The sequence below is a fragment of the Pteronotus mesoamericanus genome, unplaced genomic scaffold, assembly GCF_021234165.1.
Source record: "Pteronotus mesoamericanus isolate MK-2021 breed Mesoamerican mustached bat unplaced genomic scaffold, CSHL_Meso_final contig_263, whole genome shotgun sequence".
NCBI classification, from domain to species: Eukaryota; Metazoa; Chordata; class Mammalia; order Chiroptera; family Mormoopidae; genus Pteronotus; species Pteronotus mesoamericanus.
In genome coordinates this window covers 5,748,843-5,766,383 of record NW_026555112.1, presented here as the reverse complement: position 1 = coordinate 5,766,383, position 17,541 = coordinate 5,748,843, and the positions used below count along the sequence as shown (strand labels likewise).

General features: G+C 42.7%; 1 protein-coding gene across 1 annotated transcript in view; it reads right to left on the bottom strand.

The window, feature by feature from the left end:
* Positions 1-11,693, bottom strand: part of SLC41A2 (solute carrier family 41 member 2) — an 87,999-nt gene extending 76,306 nt beyond the window's left edge. Inside the window, exon 1 of the mRNA XM_054574597.1 lies at positions 11,570-11,693. The gene's annotated coding sequence lies outside the window, so the exon portion shown is untranslated. The remainder of the gene's footprint in view (positions 1-11,569) is intronic.
* Positions 11,694-17,541: the final 5,848 nt, after the last annotated feature.

Sequence of the window (17,541 nt, the reverse complement as noted above, 5' to 3'; positions counted from 1 at the left end):
GGATTCAAGTTGTTGTTTTGTTTTGTTTTGTTTTGTTTTTGACATAGTTGATTGTTCAAGAATGAAAACAACTCCTTTCTGGGTCTCATCCCCAATTCACAGGTAAACTCTCTGCATTATCTTCTATTGATTAATAAATGAACAAATAACTACCAAAGACCCAGAAATGTAACTGTATTATAAATGCCCTTTTTATATGAGGAAGCACCACTGAAGATAGTATAGAAGGGAGAGACTACTTATATCTTTAGTATCCATATCCCGAATGCTCTTAACTTTTTATCACTGTACTTACACATGAAGGTCACTCTTTTTAAAAATATATATATATTTTATTTACTTATTTTTAGAGCGAGGGAAAAGGAGGGAGAAAATAAGGGAGAGAAACATCAATGTGTGGTTGCCTCTCACATGCCCCACACTGGAGACCTGGCCTGCAACCCACGCATGCACATTGACTGGGAATTGAACCAGCGACCCTTTGGTTCGCAGGCCGGCACTCAATCCACTGAGCCACACCAGCCAGGACTGAAGGTCACTCTTTATTAGTCCATGAATTTTTTATATAAAATTCTACATATTCCCCACTTAATATTATTCAAAGTGTAGGTGTTCACTAAGTACATGTTAAAAGAAGGAATGAACAAAACAACGAGCTCAGCCTTAAAGAGAGAGTCAGATTTGGAGAGAGGGAGAAAAAAAGAAGGGGAAGTATATTCTAACAATGTATATGGCAACCAGGCAGAAAACTGCTGGGAAAATGAAGACAGTCTGAGCGAATCCTTGTGGCCAATCACCAAATCTGGGAAAGATCTGGAATTCTTGAGTAGGGGACTTAGGGATTCATTTTCTAAATTAGGCTCATTGTTTTCAAACATTTCTTTTTAATGCAGAGACATTATTTGTTTAAATTGAATTTTATGTGAAGCCCAATATATAAAACAGGTGAAAGCAGTTCAGGCCGAGGCATCCTGTTTCCACTCAGCTCCCATCTTACTTGCCTTGAGGAGACCCGGAAACCCCTTGTTGGAGCACAATTTGAAAACCACTGAGTTAGAAAAAAGTCTGGAAAGACTTTTACCAAAGTGCTCAGAGCACTGACCTCTGGGGAACTGGGCTGGCCTATCTTGGTAGGGTAAAAAAGGACTTGAAATACAATTTTCACTGTTTAAGTCCTGCATATTTTTATATTATTTGAACTTTTGTTTATACTGAGCACTTTATTTTATAGAAAACACTGGTGTAAAAAAGCATTTTTAAAAAATGTTTAAATTTACTATTTTCAGACAGAGAGGGAAGGAGGAAGAGAGGGAGAGAAACATCAATGTGTGGTTGCCTCTCACGCACCCCCACCAGGGACCTGGCCCAAAAACCAGGCATGTGCCCCAACTGGGAATTGAACCGACAACCCCATGATTCACAGTCCGGTGCTCAGTCCACTGAGCCACACCAGCCAGGGCCAAAAAAGTATTTTAATGGTTAAATTTCTTCAAGTGGATTGCCAGCCACATTTTAATAAATCATTTCCCTATAGCAGGACATTTTCTTGACTAAATTACATTGCAATGAAAATGAAAATCTTCGTGCATAATACTTTCCCATGTCTAGAATTATTTCCTTAGGGTGAATTTATAAAAGTTAGTTTCAGTTTAAGTTCTATGAAGCACAGCTTAAAATAGGACTCTGTAGAACATATAAATATAAAATTTAATGAGTTTTAAAAGCCATCCTATATTAGCAAATTTTGATTCTAGCATTCATGTTTAAGATACATAAAACCTAATTTACAAAACTAATTAGCAAAGTTTCCACATCTCAAAAATACATTAAAAAGAAATTTGTTTCAGAAATTGAAATCACTCTACCTTTCATGAATTTTTCATAACTTCTCTTGCCACTTATCAAAACCATACCCTGAAAAAATTTTTCCTTCACAGATGGGTTTCCCGATCTAATTCTGTGAAGTCACAGTACTGTGACAGTATAATAATTATCCTCTGGCAACAAATTGACATCATTAAATTCTTATTTGTAAGTTCTCTGGGGTGTACAGATGTTCTATTTTTACTTCTTTTTAGATCAAAATCTATTTTCTGTTGCCTCTCCATTAATCTCACATAAGTGATACATTTTAATCTGATTTATTCCCTCTGTCCCCGGCCATCTTTATAAACTAATTGTGGTGATTGCTCAGAAAATGCCTTTCTGTTCAAACAAAATAGAAGAGACAGCGGAACTGCCTCCTGCCATGACCGATCGCTTAGTGCTCTGTACTCCTAAGGGGGCAAAATCCCAAAATCACAAAGTTTGATGTTCTTTTTCTTATCTCTGCTACTGTCTTAACAAAAGAGTGCTTTTTGTTAAATTACCTTTTAAGTAATTGAATGTGGTTCTATCACATGATTTCAACTAAAAGAAAAGAATTTCTAATAAAACCTTTTTCTTTTTTCTAAAACAACATCAAGGTCGTTTCGCTGCTATGCAACAATTCTCCTGTTAAGGATATTTACACTCCATCAACAAAGATTTGCTTAGTCTCTACTGGGTACCAAGGACTTTGCTAAATGCCAGAGATTCAAGGTGAACAACACAGAGAAAAGGTCTGTGAGGGGAAATTTCACAGATCTTTCTGTTGGTTCAAAGACACTCAGGCAAACAAGGAATCTTTACAAAATGGAAGGGTCCAGTATAAAAAAGAGTGGAATGATTCTTTAGAAAAAGAGATTAAAACCAATTTTGGAATACGTGTTAACACTGGACCAAGAAATTTGAAGTTTATATTTGAAAGACTAGGCATTCAAAGGAATATGTAGAAAATATAGATCTATCAGGCCCTGATTAAAACTTTTCAATGCCTTCTCATCTCTTCTAATATAAATCCAAAGTCTTTAATAAATTTAACTAAATCCTATATAATCATGGAATCATCCCCACCTACTCAAGATCTTCCGCTGTGGTCACACTAGACTTCTGTTTCCTCCGATGTAAGGATTTTATACCTACATAGCACCTTCTAACAAGTATCTGTGTGAGACCCACTAAACTGATTTCACAATCTACTGGTAGATGTCCAAGTGCCTGCAGTTTGAAAAATGCTACTTTAGTAGACGACACTCACACTTCTTAGCCTTTCCACCTGTTCTTTTATTTGCTGAAACGCTCTGGCTCATCCTTACTCTTCTCTTTTACCTGGCTACTTCATATTCTACTTTACGATCTCAGCTCTGACCCTCTTAGATTAATTACTTCCCCCTCCTCCGTGGTCCCAAAGTACTCCATGCTTTTTAACATTTACGATGCTTTCTTATACTTGCGCTTGACCTTCTAGAATGCAAACTCCATGGGAGCAAGTTTGTCCACTGATGAATTCCAAGGGCCTGGCCTAGTGCCTATTACACATTAGATATAACATACATTGGAGGAGTGAAGCAAGAACATGGACTTGAATAATCTATCTTTAACCACACAATGAAATGATCATCCACTTTAAAACTGTTTAGCTATTTCCAAGGAAAACATGTTCTTAGTTTTCTTTTTATAAATGGTGATTAAGTTCTTATTCTAGCCTACAAAACACTACTACCCACGACACAACCAATGAGATCACAGCCGCTTCTTTTCCTCTTTGCAATGACAACAGCACCCAGGACCGAAGTGACACTTTGTCTTTCTCTCCACTGCAGCAGTGGTTCCTTCTACAGGAAAATGATTTACGATTTACGTAGTGGCTAAAATAGGGATAAAGGTCAATTCCAGATAAGCCCCACCCCAGAGCTTTCACTGGCTTTCTTGGATTTGCACGCCTTCAGGCTGAGAAAGTTTTCCTTTCTATTCCAACTCCTACGAGATCAACTCCCTGAGAGAGGACTTTCCCTCCCAGCAGGAAGACAGACCTGCAGTTTTTCAGGTGTTGCAGTTTTGAGTGGGTAGGCAAATTAAGAAAGAAGAGAGTATTAAGCTAAATTCTCCAATCCAGCTTTATCAGAAATGGCAATGAAACTGTATTTTAATATTTTAATTCTCATCTGGCTTCTGCAATTTGTCTCAATTTGACGAGAATCTGGAGAGAGAAAGGGTGTAATTAGCACACTGAAAACCTTCACCAGGAAGCGGGGAGGAGCTAGGTGGAGCAAATGAAATGAGAAGAGAAAGAAAAGGAAGGACAAGAAGGTTTCTTCCACTTTTCCTATTTAAAATTTTTTTCTTGGGCAAAGATGTCTGAGTAAGTTGAATGTGTCTTATACCCTGCAATCGTCCCTTCCAAACGCCTTCTCATTCATGCTTTTCTTTTCTCACCTTCCAGACTCTTTATGCTCTCCATAGACCTCCATTCTCAACACCTACAGTTCTAAAAATAAAGCAAGTTTTGCCCAAACCACCAAAATGTTCCATGACCCCATACTACTTACCTCTCCTAGCCACCCCCAAGTCAAAACTCTCAATTCCTCCCTGCAGCCGGATCAAGGAAAAAGTAATCTGATTCTATCTATTTACATTAAATAGACTATCTGATAGTTCTAGCCTTTGAACCCTACTAGATAGATAGTAGATGATAGATATTTTATTTTAAACTTATTGAAATCTAACTAAAGTAATTTCAGAGAAATGATAAAGAGTGCCTAGAAGTCTCCCATAAAGGAGGTAGGTCCACTCTGCCCAGCATTTTCCAGGGGGATCATGTCCCCAAAGCTATTCCCACCGCCCCCTCCAGGAGGCAGGGAAGGCCAACTGGAGAAAACACTTGTAGCTACAAGATATTTATACATCCCTTGCGTAAGTCAGGAAAAATATTAGGTTAGCTAGGTTATAGTTTCAATGTTTGATAATCATTCCATTAACTAAAACAAAACAAAAGAAACCACACGCTCAAGTTATACATTTAAATTATTAGCCTCATTCTACTGATGGAGTCAATGAGGCATAACTGGGTTAAATGTTTCCACTGTGTTATAATTTGGTGGTTGAAGCACAGGACTGAACTGCCCTGCACACACTTTTTTTCATAATTAAGAGTTTATCTGAGAATTATTGAGGACTTCCAGTCAAGATGGCAGCACAGGTAAACATGGCCTGCCTCCTCACACAACCACATTAAAATTACAGCTAAACTACAGAGTAACCATACTTCAGAATGGCCAGAAATGAAGCTGAATGGAAGTCCTACAACTACAGAATTAAAGAAGAAAGCACATCAACACTGGTAGGAGGAACAGAGACATGGAATAGGCTGGTCCCACACCCACATGTGGCACATAAAAATTGGGAGTGAGGTCACAATACAGAGACTTGGGTCACCCTGCCCTGGTGAATACCTAAGGCTCCACCCCTTCCAACTTAACAGGTGCACCTAGACAAAGAATATGGCCCAAATGAAAGAATAGATAACAGCTCCAAATATAGAGCTAAGCGATAAACAGATAGCCAACCTGTCAGATGCACAGTTCAAAATACTGGAAATCTGGATGCTCACCGAATTGGTTGAGTATGGTTGCAAAATGGAGCAAAAAGTGAAGGCTATGCAAAGTGGAATAAAGAAAAAATATACAGGAACCAACAGTGAAGGGAAGGAAACCGGGACTCAAATCAACGATTTGGAGCAGAAGGAAGAGAGAAACATTCAACCAGAACAGAATGAAGAAACAAGAATTCAAAAAAATGAGGAGAGGCTTAGGGAACTCTGGGACAACTTTAAACGTTCCAACATTTGAATCAGGGGTGCCAGAAGGAGAAGAGGAAGAGCAAGAAATTGAAAACTTATTTGAAAAAATAATGAAGGAGAACTTCCCCAATCTGGCCAAGGAAATAGACTTCCAGGAGATCCAGGAAGTTCAGAAAGTCCCAAAGAAGTGGGACCCAAGGAAGCACACACCAAGGCACATCATAATTACATTACCCAAGATTAAAGATAAGGAGAGAACCTTAAAAGCAGCAAGAGAAAAGGAGACAGTTACCTACAGAGGAGTTCCCATAAGACTGTCAGGTGATTTATCAAAAGAAGCCTTGCAGGCAAGAATGGGCAGGCAAGAAGTATTCAAAGTCGTGAAAGGCAAGGACCTACATTCAAGATTACTCTATCCAGCAAATCTATCACTTAGAATGGAAGAGCTGATAAAGTGCTTCCCAGATAAGGTCAAGTTAAAAGAGTTTATCATCACCAAGCCCTTGTTATATGAAATGTTAAAGGGACTTATCTAAGAATAAGAAGATCAAAAACTATGCACAGTAAAATGGCAACAAACTCACAATTGTCAACAACTGAGCCTAAAAAAAAAAAAAAAAGGAAAACAAACTAAGCAAACAACTAGAACAGGAAGAGAATCACAGAAATGGAGATCAGAAGGGAGGGGGAGGGGAAAGAATAGGAGGAAAGGTACAGGGAATAAGCAGCGTTAATAGTAGGTGCAAAATAGACAGGGAGAGGTTAAGAATAGTATAGGAAATGGAGAAGCCAGAAAACTTGTATGTTTGACCCATGGACATGAACTCAGGGGTGGGGAATGCTGGGTGCAGGGTGGAGGGGCATAAAGGGGAGAAAAAAATGGGACAACCGTAATAGCATAATCAATAAAATATATATTTAAAAAAATTGAGAGGGATATCTTGGGAGCAAGGGGTCCCAGTCCCACACCAGGTCCCCCCAACCTGGGTTCCAGTGCCAGGAAAGGAAGTCCCATAAATTCTGCCATAAAAAGCAGTGGGGATTGAGGCTATGTAAGACAGAAACTTCTGGAGTCCCAGGCAGTTCTGACAGGGGAACTCAAAAGTTAAAGATTTTAGCTTCACTCATAGTTGATAGGCTAAAAGTGATGAATGCATGTGGAAATCTGTTATTCCAGGAACTGGAATGCATGACCTACATGATTCCATGAGGTCAACAAGCAACTCAACCATTATGTTTCATGACATAGGGAGGGAAGTCCATGACACAGATAAAGAACTGTTGATCAACAAATAAAGAAGTACTAGGAAAACTGCCCCTGAACTGCAACTCTTATCTGATTAACCTTTCATCCAAACCCCTTACACACTCTTTCTTCTCCTTATAAAAAGGTTGTCTTGAGATGACAAGTTAAAATGGTTTTTAAGGGTGCTGAACCTGCCATCTTCAGATTGCCAGCATATTGAATAAAGTGCCCATGAAGATTCAATCCTTGTCTCTATGTATTGGTTCTGGTAGTGACAGGCAGCATGAACATCAATTTTTCTGGTTTCAGTTCCTGTGAAAGAGCCAGTGCACAAACTTCCTTGAATTCATTCCCTCTGAGCTCCAGTGTGGGGGTAGCAGCTTGAAAGGTACCAGAGACATACAGGAAGGAACCGAATTGTCCGGCATCAGGGTGAGAGCGGGGGTACAGCTATCTCCCAGACACAAGGGTTAGCAAAGGCCATTGCTCCTTTTCTGAACCCTTCCCCGACAAAGCCACAGAGCAGGCAGGCAGGTAGGTAGGTACTATATCTGAGACTCCATCAACCTGGCTCACACTGTTTGTCCCACCCTGGTGATTCCCTGGGGCTCTGCCCCACCCAACTTTCAGACCCACCCAAGCAGTTTCCAGTGACTTTTCCATAGGAATGGCTTGTCTTGGCCCATGCTTCAGATTTTCCTAAATTCTCTCAAACAGGCAGAATCTGGCTTCAGCAAGCCCCATACTTCTTGCTAAGTTGTCCCAGGTTTAGCACTAGCACCAGCTGGCCTCGGTTCATAGCTTGGCTTCGCATGGGTACCTCTAGGCCCAGCACAAATAGCAGCTATTTGCAAATGGCTTTGTAGCTCATGCCAGGTGGCCCTGGACAAAACACAGGCAGTGGCTGACCTGGCCCAGCACCATCTGGAAGGCCCCAGAGCCTCTGCACCCAGTGGAGAGCTTCAGACCACACTGGATCACTACCACCCCAGCACCTCCACAAGCGACACACTCAAGAGGTGGACTCCGCAGGCACCAGGGCCCTGCTGAAGTAAGTCCTGCTCTGTGGAGTGCGATCCCGCACAGCTGACCCTCCACAGTCGCTGGAGGTGGTGGTCACTGATCACAGCCAGTCCTTGCACCTGATCGGCCTGGGTAAATCCCTCCCATTGACATGCCAACAACAATGAAGGCTCGACTTCAACAGGAAGAGGTACATAGCCCACATGGTTGGGATGCCTTAAAAACCAGCTTGGGTGTTAGGGGAGGCTATGCCACTGAACCTTACAGGACACCTACTACCTTAGGCCACTCTAGCAAGCCTGAAAGATATAGCAGCTCTACTTAACACATAGAAACAAACACAGGGAGGCTGCCAAAATGAGGAGACAAGGAAACATGGCCCTAATGAAAGAACAAAACAAAAACTCCAGAGGAAGAACTACACAAAACGAAGATAAGCTATCTCTTGGATGCAAAGTTCAAAACACTGCGTATAAGGATGCTCAATGAATTTAGTGAGGACCTCAATAGCATAAAAAGATCCAGTCAGAAACAAAAGACACACTAATGGAAATAAAGTACAATTTACAGGGAATCAACAGTAGAGAGTCCCAAACAAGATGGATGCAAAGAGGCCCATGCCAAGATGCATGATAATTAAAATGCCAAAGTTTGGAGATAAAGAGACTCTTAAACGCAGCAAGAGAAAAGCAGCTAGTTACCTACAGCGGCGTTCCCATAACACTGTCAGCTGATTTCTCAAACGAAACTTTGCAGGCAAGAAGGGACTGGCAAGAAAATTCAAAATCATGAAAAGCTGGGACCTAGAGCCAAGATTGCTCTACCCAGCAAAGGTATCATTTAGAATCAAAGGGCAGATAAAGAGCTTCCCACACAAGAAAAAGCTAAAGGAGTTCATCACCAAACCATTATATGAAATGTCGAAGGGTCTCCTTTAAGAAGATCAAAAATATGAGTAAAATAGCAATAAATACATATCTACCAACAATTAAATCTAAAAAACAAAATAAACACGCAGAACACAGACAGAATCACAGATACAGGAAATTTTTTGATGGTTGCCAGATGGGAGGGTGGTCAGGGGGTTCGGCAAAAACCAATTAAGAAGTACAAATTGGTTCTTACAGAATAGTCCTGGGGGTGTAGAGTACAGCACAGAGAATACAGGAGCCAAAGAACATATGTACATGACCCGTGGACAAACAATGTGGGGATTGCCTGAGGCAGTTGGAGGAGACAGGGTGCAAGAGGGCAGAGGGGGGAAAATGGGGACAACTGTGATAGCATAAACAATAAAATATAATTTAAATTTTTAAAAAAGGGTTTGTTTGAGCACAGAGGACCATGGTAAGGAGCAAGGTCTCAAATGCTCCTTCACACATGCTTTTAAATAAGTTACTTATCCATTATTTCCACTTGGAAATCTTTTATTTTCTATAAAATATCTGAAATTTGGTAGTTCACTTTTGAACAGTCATATTAGAGTAATAGAAAAATGGGCTTGAATTCCTGGCCATTCCAATTTTTATGCTTTTTCATTGGTTTTTGCTATGATGGACCTGAAGCTACTGAATTTGTGTGCACCCAGAAATTGACCAAGAATAAGCATAGCAGCATTCATTCAACTGTAAGTGGCTCTTAATTTCAGTGCCATCAAAAATATTTATTTGCCACCACATATAAATATAATTATAATAAAGACTACACAAACTTAGGAAAACCTATCTTCCACTTTGCCCGAGAAGCATGTGAAATTTTGATTAATTGGTGATTGTTAATTTGTATTAGTGTGTTTAGCTAGCCACCAAAATATGCTATCTGTAATTAAAATGGTAACTGGGATGTTTTTCAAACCAAGCATAGACAATATGAAAATGCCAACTATGTGTGGTCTCTCTTGACTCTGGTCATGAACACACATTTGTAGCTTTTCTCAAAACATCAGAAAACAGAAAGGGGCAATAAGATGACAGAGTATTTATTCTGAAAGACTTAAGTGGCACTTATTTAACTTTCCTCAGTAGAAGCATCATGTTGCTTAATGTTGTCTTTATCAGTCAGTGCCTGCCCCCTAACAAACTTTTTTTCTATAAACGAACATTATAATTCAAGAATAAAAAAAACAAATAACTCAATTTAAAAAAGGGCAAAAGATCTGAACAGACATTTCTCCAAAGAAGATACATAATGGCCAATAAACACAGGAAAATATGCTCAAAATGATTAGTCATCAGGGAAATGCAAATCAATACCACCTCACACCCACTAGAATGGCTATAATGAAAGTTAGCCAATAGACAATAAATAACAAGAGTCCGTGAGGATGTGTAGAAACTGGAACCCTCATACGCTGATTGGTGGGAATGTAAAAAAATACTGCTACTTTGAAAAAGTGGGCAGTTCCTCAAAAGTTAAATACATATGTATACACAAGAGAAATGAAAGTATATGCCCACATAAAAACATCCACAAATGTTCACAATGGCCAAAGTGTGGAAACATCCTTAATGTCTATCTACTGGTGACTGGATTTAAAACATGTGATACAGTGGTACACTAATAAAATGAAGTATTATCCAGCCATAAAAAAAGATTAAAGTACTGATTCATGATCCAACATGGATGAACCCTGAAAACATTATGCTATGCTAAAGAAGTCCATCCCCAAAAGCCACATATGATTCCATTTCTATGAAATTTCCAGAATTGGGAAATACACAGACACAGAGAATTAGTGGTTGCCGAAGGGCGGGGCAGGGGGGAATTAGGAGTGACGGCTACTGGAAACAGGGTTTCATTTTGGGGTAATGACAATATTCTCGATAGTGGTGATAACGGCAGAACTTTGTGACTATGCTAAAAGCTACACGTTAAAAGGATGAATGTTATAGTATGTGAAATATATCTCAGCACTGTTCGATTACAGAAAGAGATTGCATATATGTGTAATATACATGTACTATAGCTAACACATACGGATATGTAATCTCCGTATCCGTATACGGATATGTAATTAGCAGATTACAAATCCGTATGTAATACGGAGTTTTGGGGGGTTTTTTACTGAGATATGCTCCACATATACAAAGATAAAAAGAACACGGTGACTCAGAGCAAATACCAAACCCTGAAGCAGTGGACTTGGGGTATGCACGAGCCTGCCTCGAAGCCCCTCCACCCGTGGTCACCTCCCACCCATCACTGAGCCACCACCCGCAGTCTGCCCCACTGTCCTGGCCCGGGACGACCCACCACCGTAGCCCGGGTGCGCTGCCGGTGCCCACAGCCAGTCTGCCCCCCCGCCCCCCGCCCGAGGTTGGGCAGGCGCGGCGGGCCGGACTCCGGCGCTGGCGTTGCCCGCGGGCCGGGAGGGGACTCTGCGGCTCCGGCGGACCCCGCCGCGCGGCCTCTCCCGCTCCCCCGGCCCTCCCGCGCCCCGGCCCCAGGGTCCCGTGCTGGGGTCCCGCTCCACCTCCCGCCGGTACCTGGGATGCGCCCGAACCCGGAGCCGCGGCCAAAGCCGAGACTTCCCCTCCATTACCACCTGCCACGGAACCCGGCGGCGGCCGCGCCGGAGAGCGGACCCCGCCTCCTGAAACCCGACCGAGGCACCTGGGTCGGGGAATGGATGAGGCATTCACCTAGTCCCCCCGCGGTGTTGTCTGAGGCTGTCCCGGGCCCCCGCCTCCTTCCTGGTCGCGCGTCTCCTCGCGCCCCCTCAGTCCCGCGCTGACAGCCCGGGAGCCGGCTCCCGCGACCCGCTCGCTCCCGGCCGCCCGCCCCGCCCCCGCGCGGCGGTCCAGCGCAGGCGCAGGCGCGCCACCGCACGGGGCTGGGGCTGGGGCGGGGTTGGGGTTGGGGTTGGGGTTGGAGTCAGGGGCGGGGGGCGGTGGTAAACCAGGTCCCGGTGATGTGGCCGCAGGGGCGGCGACCTGGAGCGCGGACACCCGAGGTCCCTCCCTGAAAGACGCCGACTGGGGACCGGATGGAGACGAGGAAGGGGGACTTTTCAGTAAGGAAGGGCTGTGGCTTCCCTTTGGCAGTCCGTTCCATCCCCACCGACCCACGCATAGCAACATCACCGAGTGCTCCTTAGTCCGGACCCCCAAATCTATAACTCATGTTTTTTGTTCTCAGTCCAAGGGTTAGCTGGGTTCTTTTTTTCTTTCTCTCAGACTGGGATTAAAACCAAGGTACTTGTAACTCTGTGGATGCCTTTCCGCAGAGCAGAGCAGGCAGGGGAAAGAAGGGATGGACCACTAAGAGGACAATATGCAGGGCAGCCCCTAACACCCTCCCAGTGGGGGAGAGGTGTACAAGCAAAGTGCTTGGGCTCTGTGAAGGTGGCTCGGATGCCAGACTTTTCAAGTTGGATCACACTTGTTTTTAAATCTAGGTAAAAATGAGCCAAAGTTTGCAATGCAAAACCAAGAACTCACTCATTTTATTAAACAGCTATTTATTGAGCACCTTCGTTTGTGATTTAAATAATGGGCATTGCCCTCACGGGATATTCCACTGAGAAAAACGAAGGTGTCAGTCCTCGAGTACTTACTCTAAGGGAGAGACTGTCATTTTAAAGATTACACAGCTGAAGACACTGTTTTCCTCAGATGAAAGCTTCCACCAACTCAGTCTCACACCAGTGATTTAGTAGCCGCTTTTTAGGGGCTAAAAGGACACCAGAGCATACCGGTTATCCAGTTTTTTTCTTCTGCTTTTCAATCAAACTGCTTTTTGACGTTCAGAATCAGGGAAAAAAAGTGCTTCTGTACATCTTGGCCACCTCCAATCATGCGTTTTAACATGGTCCATGAGGTTCTCACCCCCGAAACACAGTGAGGAATGAAAGTGTAATTGCAAGGAATATGGAAAAACAATGTTTTGCCGGTATTTCCAGTGATTCTGTTCTTAATGGTTTTTAATTACATGTCACTCGAAAGTAATTAGCTGCTCTTGAAATTTTGCCAGAAGAAAAGTTCCAATCAGATAAGTGTTCCTTCACTGGTTCTTGCAATGTTTCAAGATTTCTGCATTAAGTATATATAGGAGAGCCCCGCCCCCTCCACGTTTTGAACATTCTACCATTTTTTCTGAGAGAGCTGATAGTGTCAACTGCCTTAAGTTTCATTCTCTGGCACGTGGTGGGCAACCTTCTACTTAGGCAGTGCTCTTCATTCCATATGTGACAATATAGTATGTATTTTTTAGGTATTTTAAGCTTCAAATTGGAATCCAAATTGAAATTAGATTTCGACCCTGAAAATAGCTCAAGCAGATAAAAAGATATACCCTTCTGAAAAATCAGGTACTCCGTGTGCAGGCATTGACCATTACTTCATCTGCCGCCCGACCACTGGCAATTTAAAATGCGAAGCAAGTGACAGAACTGAGGATGTGTATTAATCATTGTTGTGATGATGGCTGGATGAAAGCCTTGGAGTTATGAGAGTGTGTAACAAAGGGACTGTCTGTTCTACAGGGTAAGAAAGAAGTGACATTTAATCTGAGCCTTGGGGAAAAAAAGCGACTGTTAAACCTGAGCCTTGAGAAGGAGTAGGCCACGTACAAAAAGGAGGGGTGGGGAATATACTCGGAGAGGCTGAAATTGCAGGTTTGAAGGCCCTTTGGTAGGAAGGGGTTTTCCACCTGTTCGGCCTGTGGCAGTGGGGTGTGGGAGAGGAGGGGCCCAGTGACTGGAGTGAGATAAGAGTTCTGCAGGAAGGTGGGCAGGAGCCTGGAGGGCCATGCTCAGGAATTTGGGCTTAATCCTAAAGACAAAGAGAAGCCAGCCCTGGCTGGTGTGGCTCAGTGTATTGAGTGCTGGCCTGTGAACCCAAGGGTCGCGGGTTCAGTTCCCAGTCAGGGCACACACCTGGGTTGCGGACCCAGGTCCCCAGGAGGGGGTACATGAGAGGCAACCACACATTGATGTTTCTCTCCTTCTCTTTCTACCTCCATTCCCCTCTCTCTAAAAATAAATAAATAAAATCTTTAAAAATAAAAAGACAAAATTTAGACAGGGGCCATCTGGACATGATCAGAGTTGTATTTGTATTGTAAAAGACATTTCTGGCTGCAGTGTGGGGAATGAGTAAGAAGGAAGCAACAGAGGATGTTAGAAGACCAGTTTGTAGGCAATAGAGATTGGGAGAAGAAGGTGGATTGAAGAAATGGATCAGGGTAAACTGTGAGGACTTGATCTTTGACTACATATGAGGGAGAGAAAAGTGACTCCCAGTTTTTTAGCACGAAATAAATTTACATTTAGCATGTAAATGCAGCCACTTTAAAATGGCATCACTGCCATCCCAGAGAAACTCCTTTACAGGTCTTACTCCTCAAAACTTGGGAATTTTCAAACTGAGCAAATAAACCTTTGGAGTTGGTCTAAAGCAGCATTGTATTCCAAACAACTGTTTATTGTAACTAGAACTGAAAAATTAAAGACGTTCTTTGAAATACTCATCACTATGTTAGTTTTTCTGAACCTATAGAAATTCCTCCCTTCTATTCAGGTAATTAATTTTTCCCCTTCCCTTTCTCATAAATACCCCTTGCCTCTACCTCCTAACTGGACCCCAATTTGAGTTTCTGCCTGAATTGGTGTTTCTGGAGTAGTTATTCTTTGGATTTCAAATAAATGCTGTTGTCTCTCACTTGAGCCTTTTGTTTTTAGGTTAACAGTATAAATATATAAATAGATGTATATCCCATATGGTGATAACTACTTATGAAAATAAAAGAGAGTTGGAGAGTTTGGGGGCATGGTGGGGCAGGGGTCCGTAAATTGTTTTATGTAGAGTGATCCAGGGAGATCTCACTGGTTTGAGAAGAAGAAAGTGTGGATGAAAAAAGGGATTCAGTGAAAAGTAACCTCACAGGATGATCTAATCATAAATTCCTAATGGGGCAGGTCTTGGTGAGTAATCACACCCCAGGCATATAACTTTCTAGTAAATGGTTTATCTTTTCCTTAAGCATGCTCTGTCCATTGTTTCTGTGCATCTAAATTAACATACCTTTGAAATAACCACCCCCAAGAGAGCATATAATCTTAACTATCCTGTAATCCTGTCCTACCTTCCACCTACCTTTAAGTACTCTTCCTTAAATCCCCTCCTTCATCTCAAAAACACAAAAGAAACTGCAAACTGTTACTTCCTCAAATGTTTACCCCAGTCTGTTGCAATCCTGCTTCCAGGTGTATCCTCTGTTTGGCTCAAATAAGACATTTTATAAAAATTTCTTTCATTGACAGGAGTGAGGGAGCAGCTATGTTATGGGGGGGGGGGGGGGGACACAGCAATCACAAAGGTCCTGAGGCAGAAGAGCGTATGTTGTGTTCAGGAGACAGCAAAGATTTGCTGTGCAGCTGGAGTGAAATGCTCAAAAGGGTAGTGGCTGCAGAGCAGTCAGAGAAGCAGCTGGAGGCAGGTCGTGAGGCTTGTAGGCCGCTGGAAGGCCTCTGGCTTTCACTCTGAGTGAGATGGAAACCACCGAGAGGAACCGAGCAGAGGAACGGCCCACTCTGACTTAGGCTTCAAAGGGCAAGGCTAGAAGCTGGAAGACCCCTGGGGAAGCTTTCACAATAATCCAGGTGAGAAGGAAAGTGGCCCAGACCAGAGTGGTCACAGAGGCAGTGGCTGGACTCTGAGTGTTTTTGTTTGAGAGTAGAGCTGATGGGCGGGATGTGCTAATGGATTGGAGGAAAGGTGTGAGAGAACAAGAGGCGTGAAGGATGCCTCCACAGCTTTGGCTCAAGCAATTGGAAGAATGGCGTTACCATTCGCTGAAATGGGAAGCGCTAGAGAAGAAAGCCAGGAGGTCACTTAGTGAGAGTTCACCATTCTAAGCACCTGGCTGTGCTCTCAACAACGTGCTAGGTTAAGGAATGTTGTTATTCCCCTTTGATAGGTGAGGAGTCGAGGCGTTACTCTACAGTATGCCTCAGAGCCCACGGCTGTAACATGGAGATGGTAACCCTGCTGAGTTTACCACTGCATTGTCTATCAGGAAAGACAGACAACTCAGTAAACAATTACAACAATATCTAGAGATATGGTGGGCACAGTCTGAGGGCTGGAGTTGTCCAAAGTAGAAGCAGCTCCTAAAGTTTGGGGAGAGGGGAGAGAGGCCGGGCTCAGAGACAACTTCTAAGAGGAAGTGATGCTAGGCTGAAATCTAAAGAAGAATCAGTAGCCAAGCTAAGAGAAATTTTAGGAGAGGATGTAGAAAAGGAATGAGAGAGCATTTCAGATAGAGGGAACTACTTGTCCTAAGGAGGAGGGGAGGATTTTGAGGAATTGAAAGAATTTCAGTATGTTTGTACATTGATTGGTCCCTATTGAGAGTTTTCCTCCACAGATGCAGTTCAAGGGTTCCCTGTTCCTAGAGTCTTTAGACTGTATCTTTGAGAAACAGAGGTCTGCCATCCTTGATTACCCATCAGGTCTTTGTCGATTCTCAACCACGACCACGAGTTCCTGCCTCTGGACTTTGGACTTGCTCCAAAGGACACTCCATTGTCCCATAAACCTTCCCAGGTATTCCTTCTTTGCTCCCACGACAGCCAGTAAAGGGCATGATCACAGAGCTTAAAAACACCACATTGAGAGAGGGAAGAGAGGGTGAAAAAGGTGCATGAGGTACAAACTTCCAGTTATAAAATAAATAAGGCACAGAACTGTAGTGTACAGCTCAGGGAGCATAGTCAATAATATTGTAATAACTTTGCACGGTGACAAATGGTTACTAGACTTAGTGTGATGATCACATCATAAAGCATATAAATGTCGAATCACTAGGTTGCATGCATGACACTATTATGTTGTATACAAACTATACTTTAATAATTTTGTAAAAAATGCTGTACCTTAAAGATGTGCTTATCAGTCCATATCCCTAAGAGGTTGTCAGCAGGATCTTTATATCTCAGTCCAGCACAATGTTATTAGCCCTGTGTGGGGTATCGATAATTTTACCACTGAAATGAATGAACAGATATATTTTTTTAAAGATTTATTTATTTTTAGAGAGAAGGGAAGGGAAGGAGAAAAAGAGAGAGAGAAACATCAATGTGTGGTTGCCTCTCACGCACACTCTACTGGGTCCCTGGCCTGCAACCCAGGCATGTGCCCTGACTGGGAATTGAACTGGCAACTCTTTCATTCACAGGCCAGTGCTCAATCCACTGAGCCACACCATCCAGGGCTGAACAGATACATTTTAATTGACCTTCCTTTACTTTTAGTGGTGCTGCTGCTGGCATTTTTTTTTTAATTATATTTTATTGATTATGCTATTACAGTGTTCCAATTTTTCCCTTTTTGCCCCCTTCTACCTAGCACCCCTAACTCCCTCAGGCAATCCCCCCACCATTGTTCATGTCCATGGGTCATGCATATAAGTTCTTTGGCTACTCCATTCCCTATTCTGTACTCTACATCCCCATAGCTATTCTCTAACTACCTATTGGTACTTCCTAATCCCCTCACCTTTTCACCCATTACTCTACAACCCCCTCCCGTTTGGCAACCATCAAAGTACTCTCTGTATCCATAATTCTATCTCTGTTCTTGTTTGCTTAGTTTGTTTTTTAGATTCAGTTGTT